This window comes from Neofelis nebulosa, chromosome 11, assembly GCF_028018385.1.
Source record: "Neofelis nebulosa isolate mNeoNeb1 chromosome 11, mNeoNeb1.pri, whole genome shotgun sequence".
NCBI classification, from domain to species: Eukaryota; Metazoa; Chordata; class Mammalia; order Carnivora; family Felidae; genus Neofelis; species Neofelis nebulosa.
Window position 1 is genome coordinate 36,023,929 of NC_080792.1, and position 13,977 is coordinate 36,037,905.

Genomic DNA, 13,977 nt, shown 5'->3' on the forward strand with positions numbered 1-13,977 from the left:
TGTTACAGACGGAGAGCCTTTTAGTTTAACTTTCCACACTATAGATAAGGAAACTGAGGCCCAGGGATGCAGGGTGGCTTGTTTCAGAGCTCTCAGAACATTGGGGTGGTGACCACATGCTACAAGTCAAGCTCTTTCAGGATGGACAGGTTGCGTGACTATCCCATAAAGGGCAGAGCTGGGGCTCAAACTGTACTCACTGGGCACCAAATCTTTCCCCAGAAGGTTCCCAAGGGCCCCAAAATCCCTTCTCTCTGGGTTTTGGAACCTGTTTGTCAGAACGGGGACCTACAGTCTATATTTTAGAGGGCACCTCACATAACCCTGAGGTGGGCTGTTGGTATGAAAGATGTCCCTCTACGATAGGCTGCTTTCAATGGTCCAACTAAAAATCAGTCTTAAAGAATCATATTTTTCATGCAAGTGGCTGTAGCCCAAGTCTCCCCCTCCCAAGCACGGAGCACTAGCTAGATGAGCTGGAAAATCCTTGCCAGTCCCCACAGGTTATAAGCAGTCTCACAGCCAGGCAGATGTCAGTCACCTCTCTAGGTGTAATATCTACCTCCTTTGAAGGGTGCTTGTGAGTTGAAATAAAATGTACCTTCTAACACCTTTAAAAAGGCTGCCTCACCCTAAGACCAGGCATAGTCCTATTCCTGGCCCTGCTGCTGTCTGGCCATGCCGTGGTTCTCTGCCACTATTCCTCCAGAGCTAAAGAGAAGATACAATCATTTCCACGCCACCTACCTTCCAGAGCTGCGGGGATAATTGAGGTCAGTGGTGCTCAAACTTCAGTGCTCTTCAGAGCACCTGGAGGGCTGGTTAAACACAGATGGCCAAGCCCCTCCCCAGAGTTTCTGATTCAATAGATGGGTAAGGCCTGAGAATTTTGCATGTCTAATAAATTCCTAGTTGATGCCCATGGGCCCATACTGCAGGTCTGGGGCCACCTTTTGAGCACTGTGAACAAGGGAACTTGCAAAAGGGATTTTTATTATTAAAAAATGCAGGACCCTTCTTTAAAGTAAAAAAGTACTATTTATTCAATTCCAACACCATACCTGATAAATTTCAATTTCATCAATCTCATTTGCTCATCTAAGAACCTATGGAAATTTTAGGAGATATTATAGACCAATCAGCTAGTCACCAAATGAGCCCACACCTGACAAATGAGCCCACTCCCTCCCCACCCTTTAGGAATGGTCAATTCAAGAAACCAGAAGACTCTCTTCTCCACCCACCCCCCCACCCCCCGCACAAAAAAGCTTGTTCCCATCGAGAACATGTCTGGCTCCTACACACCCCTCCAGCTGTACAAACCTGGTCACAGACACCCAGAACCCACACATACACAAACATGCAAGGTTGCTCCCACCCCCTCCACACACCCTGGAAACCCACCTGCAAAAAGGCTCTGTCTGCGGTGAGCACAGCTGGCTCCCCATCTAGATGTGGGGGTCCTCTCCTAACATGGGGCTATTGTCTGAGTTAGAAGGAACAAATTAAAAATGGAAAAGATTCCCAGAAGTCATTAACCCCAAATCAGAAGGGCCTGATGTTGGTTCCTATTGGTGAAGACACGTGTTAATGGGCATGAAGTCTGGAGGGAGGGCCATTGGCCTAGGCTGGCGGTGGCTGTCGGCGGCAGGGGCAGTCACCACAGGGCTTGGAGCACTCAGGGGCGACGGGCAGCTGGAGCCACCCTGTGGCCAGCTCAGGAGGGAAGGGGAGGCAGAGAAACACAACAGAAAGGGTGGTCCCAGGAGCAGGAGGCACCGAGGAAAGAGGAGAGGTTTTAACAAAGAGAAAAAGGAGGAGGGCAGAATGAGAAAGGGAGGGCTGGAGATCGAGAAGCCCCGGGGAGAGGAAGGGAGGCGCAGACAAAGACAGCGGCAAGCCGACAGCGGGATGGACCCACGCCGCCAGACTGGAGCGTCCCAACCCCGGCCCGCTGGGGCTCCTGTCAGCTGCTGAGGGCACTGACATTGACCCCCTGGGGGCCAGGGCCAGAGCGCACAGAGAGCGGGAGCGGAGCGCGGGACGCGGCTCGCCACCCCCAGGGGGCGATGGCCGGCGCGGGGGAGGCGGATGGAGGAGCCCACTCTTTTTCTTCTCCTCCCCCCTCCCTGCCCTTAATGGCTCGGTAATTGATTGGCCCCGCGTCCTATTTTCACCGCGGGCGGCCGGCGCCAGAGGTCGGCTAATATCAATATTTCCCGCGGCTGCTCCGCGGTCTAGATCTTCCTGCTCCAGGCCGCCCCGCCGGCCGAGAATTTACCTTTGGTTTAACAAGAAGTGGGAGCTGAGTCAGGGATTAGGGCTTGTCAAGTCAAGTCAACACAAATAAAAAAAAAAAAAAAAAAAAAAAGGGGGGGGGATGGGGAAAGAGGAAAGACATTCGTCAACTCGGGGAGCAATCACGACAGCCTGGGGTTAATTGTGGGAAGGAGGAGGGAGGAAGCCAAGGAGGGAGGAGGTGGCAGCAAAGAGGCAGGGCAGGGAAGAGATGAATGAGGAGGGAGACAGAAAGGGATTTTAAAAGACCATGGAATCCTTATTCCTGTGGTTGGCATTTGAAGCCATCTGTAATTGGCCATTTTCCTTCTTCCCACCCACCTTGTCACCCCGCAGCCACCAACACCACTCACACAGGCACCCCTGCAGCCTGACCCATTTCCTTACCTCTCCCTCCCCCATAATATTTTCTGGTCCTACTTTAAGTGGCTCTTTCTCTCCAACCAGATGTGACTCATTCAAGGCAGAGAGAACTAACATTTATGGAGTATTGCTGTATGCCAGGCACTGTGCCAGGTGATAATCAAATATTAGCTCATTGAACCTCCTCAACAGCCCAGAAGACAGGCTCCATGGGTGCAGGGCAGGGTCTGTCCACTCCCCTCGATGCACAGCACCCGGCTTCCTTCGTGTAGCTCATTCACAGTGGCGATGTGTTGAAAGATGGAATAAACGTACAAGCAAACGGCAGCCAGCCCATGCAGCGCAGACACTGTGGACGCTCGGCGAGCCTGAGTGGGTTGCCCAAAGCCATACACTGTCCTCTCTTCCACTCCTCCTGTCTTCACTTCTTGTTGAGTGATCTACCTGTAGATGATTGGTTTGTGGCTCTTTATTAAAGACGGTGTAGAGACTCACGTTCCACACTGGGATGCAGGACCAGGAGGTGGTGGCAAGAGACTTTGTGAGACAAAGAGCAGGGCAGCCAAGAATACCGTCCAAGTGGGAGTCCTCTCAGCAAACCATGGGGGTCTCCACCTGTCCCTAGGCCCCGTTCTGCCCACAGCCCGAGCTGCAGGAGTCTGTCAATGAGCATCCCATGAAGTGCCCAAATTTCCCAGAACCGCACAGGGCTAGCGGTACTCCCCCAGAGAGCCTGTCTCCCCAGGCTGGATCACCAAACTTCTTATCCTCGGTCAGAACTGCGCTTGTGTGTCTCAGGATCTCAGAGCTGGGGCAGCCCAGGGATTGGAACACATGGTGGGTCCAAGTGGTAAACAATGACACTGGTTCCTCCAGGACACTGACCTCACCTGCAGGGGAGGTAGGGGGTATGAATGGATTTCCTGATACCCCAGAAGAACATCTGGGGTCCCTGTGAGCCCTACTCCTGGCCCCAAGAGACCCGAAAGAGGGTGAGTGGATCCAGATCAACTCTGACCTTTCAAGAGCTGCCCAACAGCTCTCTTAATGCTTCTGCAGATCCATGGGGTCCCTGTGTCTGTTCCTACTCTGATCGGAGTGCTGAAGGCTCCCAAACCCAGCACATCTGCACAGGTGCCCTGCCACACGGTGAGCCCTCAGGGAAACAGAAAGAGGAAAGCTAAGCAGTCCCCACCCCCACGTTCCCAGTCTAGTTGTAGAGAACAAACCTGTGCACTGCCAACCAATTACAGAACAATGTAAGGGGGCGTTACATCATCCTGTGGTTCTTTACACTGAGAATTCAGCAGAGTTCAGAGACAGAAGAGCTCAGCGTGGCTGGACTGATTGGGATGGTTTTGTGGAGGAAGGGGGACAGGGAAGGAGTGAACGCAGTGCCAAAAACTAGAGGTGGATGGAACTGATGAAGGGACCTGGGAGACTGGAAGTTACCCTGTAGAGTGAGCTCAGAGAGGCTGGAAGGAAGCCAGAGAGCAGAGATATGGCCCCAGGGCCTTCAGTGGGCCCTGCTGCCCCATCAGCAGGTGTAAAGTGAGTATGGGGCCTCCGTGATGGCCTGGGGCTCTGTCAAACAAACAATCCTGCGCTGGTTGAAAATTCCTCAGAGCCCTCCTTCAGCTCTTCTCTCAATCTCCCTGCTAATGTGAGTGAGGAGCATAATGACTTTTACAGATATGATTCATTGCCCCCTCCAACACACACACACACACACACACACACACACACACACCCCTATCTTGTCCACCTGGCAGAGTCTTAGCAGACAGATAAGTATATTTCTCCTTGTGGTTGATTCCCGAATCCCAATCTCAGTCCATCCCCCATCGGTGTCAGCTCTCTCCCTGAGTCCTGGTCCGGCTAGGGGCATAGGGAGATGTGTGCTCCCTGCTGCCTGGGGCTTATGCCTGGTGCAGGCCAGCATAGAAGAAGCCAAGTTGGTCACTATGCTAAGTGGTAGACAGTGGAAGGCAAGGGCAGGCATACAAGGACAGGAAGAGGTTGCAGGGATCGTAAGAAGTGGGACCAATTTAGAACATAATCCAAGAGCTGCCCTTTAGTGAGGTCTCACCACTCTGTGCTGGCCACCTGCTTCCATGAACTCCCTCAGTCTTCACATTTCTACCAGAAGGGAGGTGCTGTTTCTCTTCTCTTACAGATGGAGAAACAGAGGCCGCAGGAGGTTAAGAGCAGAGGTTAGTGGCAGAGATAGGGTTTGACCCCTGGGCTGCCAACTTAGGAGCCTCAATTCTTAAACTCACTGGTGCTGTGTGATGATAACCTGCTGTAACCAGGTGGCTGGAGAAGACAGCAAGTCCCTTTGTGACTTCATAAAGAGGGAACTCGATTTTCCCGTATTCCAGAGGGGGTACGTGAGATGGTGTCCCCTGCTCTCTGTGACTGTCACTCCTTCGGCCCTCCTGCCTGCTTGGCAGGATGAAGGACAGGTTTTCATAGGCAGACAGGAGAGGCCAGGGTCATCGCCGGCAAAGGCTCACCCAGCGCTGCTCCTGCCGCCCAGACGTGTGCTCTGATCGTCCGCTGAAAATGTCACGCGGGAGACAGGCACGCTCTGATCTTCAGAGAGCTGCGGTGCATCTGTGATGACATGTGGGCATCAAGATTTGCATATTTATTATAGATAAGCTGTCAAAATGTATGTTGTCAATTTCACCTTATACTCCAGATTTAATGGTGCGCATAAAGGACAGAAAATCTTTAATATTAATATTAATATGATTTTAGATTATAAGACCGCATTGTAGATATCAATCAGCCAACCCTTAAGGACATGTCACTCGAGTTGATATAGTTTATAGAAAATTAATGTAATCCATCCTGTATGATCTATTACAGGGGCATGAAGAGAAAAAAGAGCGTGTGTGCTTGGGGCGGGGCCTGGGGGGCCATTATTACTTGCCACAGTTCTCCATACGTGCTCATTTGTGTTTGTGCCTGAAACATCAGAGAGGGGAATTGGCGGATTTCAGACTCGGCACGGACCTTGGGGATCCCCCGTGCCAATGCTGTCACTTTGCTAGGAGGAAAGGAAGGCCCAGCAAGGGGAGTGATGGGGCCACCGTCACTCAGCTTGTTGGTGGCAGAGGTGAGCCTGCGCTTTGTGAGGGCTCTCTGCACGTTGCCCAGTGTGCCCCGTGACTCCCTGATATACTCCCATCCTCCCCCTCGTCCCCAGTTATAGGAGGCTGCTCGGGAAGGTGGCTTCTTCATCTGTTTCAAAAGATCCCAGGGATCCCCTGGTCTTCGAAGGACTCCTCCCCATGAAGAGGGGCCTGCAGGGCCTTGGCCATGGACAGAAGGGCTTTCCTGGTGATTGCAGAGGTGCCAGCATGGACTCAAAGCCCCCACTGCTCACTCTACCTGTGTTCTGACACCTGAGGCTTTGGCACTGACACTCTTCTTACTTAAATCATGGACTAAACATCTATTAGGGGCATGGCAGTATGATGGGAATAGAGTGACCACCAAGAACTGTTCTCTCTGGGTGGGAAGGGATAATCCCAGGAACGTCTTAGAACCTGGGCTGAAGCCCCTGCCCCAGCCTGAGGTGGTGCCATCAGCATTAGTTAAGCCCTAGGGTTTCTGAAATGGACCTTTTTGTTCCCAAGTGCCACCCAGGCTAGATGAGGCCTCCAGGGAGCAGCAGTGGCTCCTGGGCTCCCAGCTCTTCTCTCAGGTCCTGTTGTCCCCACTGCCTACCCAGCCACCCACACCCAGCTGCCTTCAACTATGCAGAAAAAACTCAACTTTATTTTCCATGCAACCGCCCAAAGTCTATAGCCCTCTGCCAGCTGGGTCAACAGGTAACCCAAAGCCCATCCAGATCTGAGAGACCAGCTCCAAAATCTGTTCCCTTAGTTGCTCAGCTATAAGACAATGGCCGACCAAATAGTCCTTGTCTAGGCCTTCATGTCTACACCATAAAATGCAAATGAAAAGACACACGCTGTGTACCTCACACACTGCTGGGCATGACCCGAGAAAGGTGGCAAACACATACAGCACCAGGTGTGGTTTCTGCAGCTCCGGGTCTGGAACCCTGGCACTGCTGGACAGTAATGTAGGCAGAAAGGAGGGGCTGTTCCCGGGAGCTTCGGTTGGGGGGGATGGGCAGCCCACTCTTCTGGGGTGAGGCTCAGCTAATCCGGGCGCCCAGGGCTTGAGGGGAGAAGGTACAGACTAGGGAACATGAGAGACAGTATCCCTGGTCTGCAGGCCTCCGCTCCTCCAAGGGCCTCAAGTTGGCTCTCTGGAAGCCCTTACCTTACCCAAGGATGTGGAAGCAACAATATGTTGGTGCCTGAATGTCCACAGTAACCCCCTCACAAGGCTCAAGAGAACACCTGGTCTCTCCCCAGGCTTCCAGCCCAGGAATCTTCCCCTCAGCCCAGGCCCCAATCCCTGCTCAGTTTCCCCCATTCATTCCCTCTCCCTCTCGAAGAATCAGGCAAGTCCTGGTCATGGTAGTTCACGACGGTGGGGCTTATAAACCTCCCATACTTCTTATCGGAAGTAAGACCAGGCCTATCAGGGCTCCATAAATCACAGAGGCATAGAGGGTGGGCGAGGCCCAGGCCACTGGGGAGACGCAGGGACCTGAATGGACCCAGCCGGATAGACACGCTCTGGGCTGCACACAGATCTCAGCATCTTACTTACATACCACAGCAGACGATCAACACCTGAAGCATTTTTCATCCTGTTCAGACTACAAAAGCTTCCTCGGATACTTCTGTGTTAGTGATTCCGTACAACGGCAAAATGCTGATAGGATAATTTTTTTTTTCTTTTTTTAATCTTCCACCAAAGGCTGGGAGAAAGATGACCCAGAGAAGGGGGAGGGAGGTACAAATGAAGCCAGACAAAATGAGGAAGGTATGCCATCCTCGAGCACGCTTCTTTTTCCCAGGAAATGTAGCAAGTCATGGGAGGGTGAGGGTTTGGATCTGGGAGAGTGTGGCCATCCCTACTAACCCTGTTGGCTCAGAAACCCACCAGGCTCACCCCATCCCTCTCTTCTCATCACCCGCTGCTCTGGGGCCCAGCTATTAAAGGTTTAAAGTGGAGTGAGTGGGGACAAACCTGAGCATCCAGGAAGAGAGGAAACACAGGTGGGGCCAGGGCGGCAGCCCTGCTCTGGCCAGGCTCCCACACTGCCCTCCTCTCTGTGGGCTCTTAGCACCTCCAAGGGGAAGTAACAGGAGACAGTTCTTGGCTCCCTCAAACTCAAGGAGTCTTAATCTGATGCTCTCAGCCTCCTGTGGGTGTGGCGGATGGTGGAGTAGGGGGTGGACCATGATCAGTTTTAAGAGATCTCGTGATCCCCTAAAGTTGTATGAAAATGGCATATGTGTGCATGTATGCCTACATGTGTGGGTATATTCGTGCCTGTGTGTGTACTGGGGACATTTTTCCAGGAAGAATGCCTTCAGCGTCCCTCAGATTCTCAAAGGGCAAGGGACTCCTCTGAACCATTAAGGAAGCCCTGGGCTCTCCCTCCAGCTGCTGAGCTGTAGAGTCAGGGCCTCATGAGGCAGGCAGTGGGCTGCCCGGTGCACAAGGCAGGACCCTGCGCTTCGTAAATCAAACTCCAGCCAGAACAAGATAGCTTGCCGGTGACAAGGGTGGGAGGTGCTCTCCAGGGCCCGGCAGCCAGTGGGGGATGAGCGGGCTCTCTGTGTGGGAAGGGAAACCAGAAGGGCATCCCAGCGGGCTTTGGCTCTGAGCACATGGCTTTCTCGCAATCTCTCGTCCTTTGTGCCCCGTGGCCCACCAGGAGGTTGTTTTCTCTCCCTGACCCCGTCTGTTCAGCTCTGTGTCACCAATATCTGTTTTTATGTATTCTTGGGTCCCCTTTCCTTCATTTCCTCCATTAATACTTCTCGTTCAGGGGAGGATAAACAGGGTCATAATCACGCCATAAAGTGAGCCACAGGCTGCGTGTCGCTTATTGCCCAGGGGTCTGCTAATTGGAATTTATAAAGTTCAATAAAAACTATAATCCAATAAGGGCTGAAAGTCTTCTTCATTTATCTTAGGGGTAATATTCTCCCTGCCCACCCACCCGCCTGCCTGCCTGCCAGCCAGCAGGGAGGCCAGGGAACAGGGAGCAGGCACCAAACAGGCCTTCCCAGGGGGCCGCAGAGTTCCTAAGAGTCGCTGGCCCTGAATCAATGGCAGGGTGGCCAGCTAAGGGAGAGTGGAGGGCCCGGTGGGGGCAGCTCCCACCCAATCAGACATGGTGGCCACACTTCAGAGGCTGAGAGACCTCCACGGTCGTAGCATTATCTTTTATACCATTACAAACTTTCCCAGTTACGGCTCCCCCGACCCATGCAATTCCCTCCCCTCCGACCCCCAGCCTCTAGAAGAACTCAGGCAATCTACTGTAGAGAATCCTGTGTAAGGGTGTTGGGTGCAAACCTGGGATCGAAGGTGCCTTCCCTGTCCCTGGCCTCAGGAGTTCCCACAGAGCAAAGTGCCACGGTCACCGCATGGCATATACCCACCCAGAACTAGAGCTGTCTCAGTCACCCAACCTGTGCTCTATTGGCCACCCCCCACAGTGAGGGAGGCAAGAGAAGGTGGGGAAAGGGGTTCTCACAGCCAAATGGAGGCTCTGCGCCCTGAAGACAGTTAGAGAAATATGTCAGACAAAGCAGCAAACTAGCATTCTGGTTTGCCCCAGGGACACAGAGGTTTCCTGGACATGTGAACTTCCTGCTAAAACTGCAACAGAAGAATGGCACAAGAGGGCACTGTCTCCGAAGTGTGCTGAGTGGTGGGGAAGGCAGATGGAGCTCACCTCCACCAGGCACCTCCTGGGAGGACACATCACCTCTGCCTGTAGCCATTCTGGAAACATCACCTCTCCCTAAGTACCTCCTGCAAAAACCGTGGAGTTTCCCATCACCTTCCAGGAAGCCCTCATTTGAAAAATGAAATGAGTGCCCTCCAGCAGGAACACACCTGTACCCCAGTTCCAAATGCAAACAGCTGGCCCATTGCTGGGAAAGCCAGGGCTCCAGGCACTCTGCAAGTGGGAAGAGGGGCAGGGCTCTCAGCCGCTGATGCCAGCCTTCCAACCAGAACAGAAAGAGGCAACGACTAAGCCCCACGGCCGTCGGGGCTTACTGGGGACTAGGTGGAAGGGAGAGACCTATAGAGCCGCTGCCCCCACCAATCGCCATGCTGGGCTGGGGAGTGTGTGCATGTGCGATGCCAAAAGTAGATGGTGCAGCCGCCACAGCCTCCCAGGGCTCCACAGTCTCACATGGAGATAACAGAGGCCAGTGCAGCTCTTGGGGGAGGAAAGGTTGGTCAAGAGGTGAACCAAGGAGGAGAATCCCAGTGGCATACCCCAGGTGCTAAACTTCTCAGAGAAGGGGACCCGACTTGGTGTTTGGGCTCGAGAAGGAACTCCAGGAAGAAAGAATGTCTACAAGTGATGGAAGAATGGTCCAGGAGGGTGGGGCAGAGCCCTGCAGCAGAGGGACCAGCACGTACCCGGGTCTGGAAGAGGGCAGAGGGGAAGGCGTGGTGCACCAGGCAGGCAGGGGCTGGGGCCTCTGCGCTAAGGAGAGTGCAAAGTCAGGAAATGATTTTTTGCCAGAAGAGGCATCTTTCCACCTGAGAACCAGAAAGATCTAATACCCTAAACCCTCCTAATCCATCTCCAACCTCTCTCCCCTTTCCCTTCATACCCTCATCATTCATTCATTCATCCATTCATTCACTCATTCATTCGTTCCACCAAAGGGCATCAAGGGCCTCCAGGTACCCAGCCCAGTCCAGGTGGCAGGGTCCCGGCAGTGAGGAAAGCAGACCGAATCCCTGCTTTCCCATGGGCTCAAGTGTCCTCATCCAGATCATCCACCCTGGGTCCTGCCTCTGCTCAGGCCGTTCCCGTGCCCTGGCATGCCTTTCCTTTTCTCCACCCAGTCCAGGCTTTTCAAGCTGGGGATCCCCACCCGCTTTGTGAAACTCCATCTGCCCTTTCCGATCATCATCTCTCTTCCCCTAGTGAAGCAGCAAGAGCAGCAGCAGCCAGGGCCCACTCTCCCAGAACTCTCCAGGCCCCAGGCAGGAGGGCGGCACCCCTGTCTCTAACACTACTGCTGAGGCACTGATCCGGCACCAGCCTTCCCTACCCTTCCCTTCAGACTGTCAGCTGCATGAAGGAGGGGTCCCTGCCTCTCTCCAGTGCTGTTCTCACCATGCCACCTCCACTAGTTCAGAAGGAAAGAGAGCATGACTCATGACTCGTGCTTTAAGCTCCCTTTGGAGGGTGGGCCAAGAAACGCCAATTCCTACTACTTCTGTGCGGGAAGCCTTGGCCAAGGGAAAAAGGCCTTGAGAGGATGAGATCCTCAAGGAAGGAGGTCAGGACAGGCAGAAGGCTGGCGGGGGTGCAGAGATACGCATGTAGCCGGGGGAGGAAAACTTGTTGCATCGCATCGGGAAATGATGAAAAGCAAAAACAAAAGGAATAAGGGAAGTCACTGGGAGAGGCAAGATGGAGTGTAATCTGAACCACAAACCCACCTCCTCCAGGCTCTGGAAGGCTTTTACTGTACTATAAAAACCACCGCCGAACAGCAAGCCTGCTTGATGACAAAGAGAGATAATTGGCTCTCATGCAGATTTAAGCCCAAAGTTATCAAATAATAATAGCACGCAGAAAGAGACACAGGCAAATGGGCCTGGAGAGCCCGCTTCTTCCAAAGGACGAGGATTTGTTAAAAGTATCTAAATTATGCTCCTGCAATGGAACAGGGAAATGGGGCATTTTTTTAAAGAAAGATTTTCTTTTAATGCTTGGATACATTTTTAAAAGTTCCTTTATAATTAGGGCTGTAATTTATATAATTTATTTTTAAAATATCCTTTTTTTAATTTCCACCCGGTCCAGTTAAAGTTGAACTGAAAAGCCCACAGTAAATGATTTTTTTAATAAAACCGTTTAAAGGAGCCCCAACCTGAAGCGGAATAGATATGTGGATTTTCAGAGAAGAGGGGGAAAAAATCATATATTGAAAAAATAAATTTCCTAACCCATTTTACACCCCAGATTTTATTACCACTGGAAGGTTTTTAAAATTCTAATTCCCTGTGCTTTCCTTAAACTGTTTGTTTACCACCAGGGGGGCTCCTTGGCTTGGGACCAAGAGCTCAATGGGTCAGCTTCGGATCAGTTTCAGATGCCTGGCCCAGGCAGTTTCACAACCCCCCTTATCCCTCATGTGATTTGTCTGTTTCTGATCTACCTCCCTCTTCAAGTGAACTCTGAGCCCCCTAAGATTAATACCATGCTAGAGGGAGAAAGCTCCCTTCTCCCCTCTTTAACATCCAGCACTGAGCTATGCATACAGTAGTTGCTCAATAAGTGTTTGCCAATGATGTGCCACACTATGGAGAGGCCCTAACCCGCCAACCGAGTGAAGGCCAGAAAACCTTCACAGGGAGCTGGGGTTCCTGCTATAACACCCTCTTCCTGACGGAGTGGTGAGGAGGTCATCTTTTCAGTGCTTAACCAAGGAGCCCCTCAGATGTGGGTAGAGGAGCCAAGAGCAGATCATTTGAACACCAGGGACAGAGAGCATAAGGGCTGTGGTTGTTTTGGCCGGGTCAGATGGGGCAAATGCAGAAAGAGGGACCAAGAGGAGCTGTCAACTAGACACACCGATGTCCCCCTCTTTCCAGGGACTTGCCCTGAGCATCTCCTATGTTTGCTGGGCTCAGCAGAACCATCACCTAAGAGATGCCCGCTCCATACCTATCAAAAGGTGCGTGCACGCACACCTACACATCACCCGTACGAAGGGACAAACTTAGGTCCCCGTGAACCAATCAGAGGACACACGGGAGAGGTAGTTACGACTGTAACTGCCATAGCCAACAAGGGATGGAAAGGTTCATGAGCATTTACGGGAGGCTCCGTAGGAGGAGGGGGCATTGGAACTTGGCCTGAGAGCACAGGTTGGCTACACCTAAGCATAAGGACCAGGCAGAGTATTCGTTCTGGAGGCTGGGGGCAGTATGAGCACAGGCCTGGTGGTGGGAATGAGCAGTGTGAAGAGCCTGGTAGATGAAACTGAAGGTTGGTGAAGCGAATGTAAGGATGGAGAAAATCAAACCCGCTCAGTAACAGCAGCCCATGCCCCGGCCAGGGGTTCTCGGAGGCTTTCTCTTTGAGCAGTAGAGCTCCGACTGCAGGAAGCTCACACTGCCTCTCATCCACAGACACACGCTTGCTGAACCCTTACCGGACCACGGAGACGCCCATAAGGATGAAGTTTGCTCCCACTCCTGGGCTGCTCCTACCCTTTCTGGGGGGCCACCCCACCTCCAGATGACAGACAAGCACTGAATGAGAGAGCCTGGCAGGCGGCAGGGAAAGGCCATTACAGCGGGAGCAGCCCTGGCAGCCTTCTTGGAAGAGGGGAAACTAGAGCTTCCCCTTGGAGGATGAAGGGATCCATACTGGAGCATGGAAGGGAGGGTCTCTCTTTCCTTGAGGTCTCCACAGCGAGACCACAGCCAGTTCAGGTGGGCGGCAGGTGGTGGGACAGGTGGAAGTTTTCTCCTCTCTTACTGAACCCCTAGGGGAGACCCCACCCCACCTTTCCCAGCCTCTGCAACCCCTTCCTTATGCCATTAGCTCCCTGCTCCTGCCAGTATGCACCCATGGTTCCCAAAGGCCAGTAAGTCCTTCTGCAGGGAGAAGGGGGTTTCCTAAGAAGACCAAGGCAAGGAAGAGGAGGGGGAGGAGGAGAGGAGAGAGAGAAGGAGGAAGAGGAGGAGGAAGAGGAAGAGTTTAACTGCCTTAAAGGAAGCTCCCTTGGTAGGGCTTGCACGGGGTGCTGTGGCTTAGCAGGAAGCCGTCTTGGACCGTGGGTCCTCTTGACCGTGCTTCTGTGCGTGCTTCCCACCTAGATGCCTGGCTCTTCCCAGTGCCTGGGATGCTCGTCAGCAAAGTATGAACTGTAGCTGAGAGACACTGGGAACAGTAAAGGGGCTGAGGAGTGACTTGAAAACAGGTCCTTCCTCAGAATGCCACTGGAGGGTGGAAAACACCCTCCCTCCCGGCAGTCCCTTGCTTTCCCAGCCCAGGCAAGGATACAGGAGCACAGGTCCCCAGACTGCTGCTTCGTTGCCAAGGAGACAGCAATTACTCTGAGAGTTGTGTAGGGTTTTTCTGTCTTTCCTTCTTTCTTTCTTCCTGTGTTTAAATTCTGGGCCTGATGAACTGCAGTTGGCCCGGCTGTCCCCCTCCTC

General features: G+C 52.9%; 1 protein-coding gene and 1 long non-coding RNA gene across 51 annotated transcripts in view; one reads left to right on the forward strand and one right to left on the reverse strand.

The window, feature by feature from the left end:
- CELF4 (CUGBP Elav-like family member 4) overlaps nucleotides 1-13,977 on the forward strand; it is a 299,094-nt gene that overhangs the window by 38,898 nt on the left and 246,219 nt on the right. The gene's annotated exons all lie outside the window — the stretch shown is intronic.
- On the reverse strand, nucleotides 2,756-4,979 carry LOC131490174 (uncharacterized). Its single transcript, XR_009250977.1, has 2 exons — nucleotides 4,751-4,979; nucleotides 2,756-3,551 (listed from the first exon to the last, which is right to left on the reverse strand). It is a non-coding gene; the product is annotated as an uncharacterized LOC131490174 (long non-coding RNA).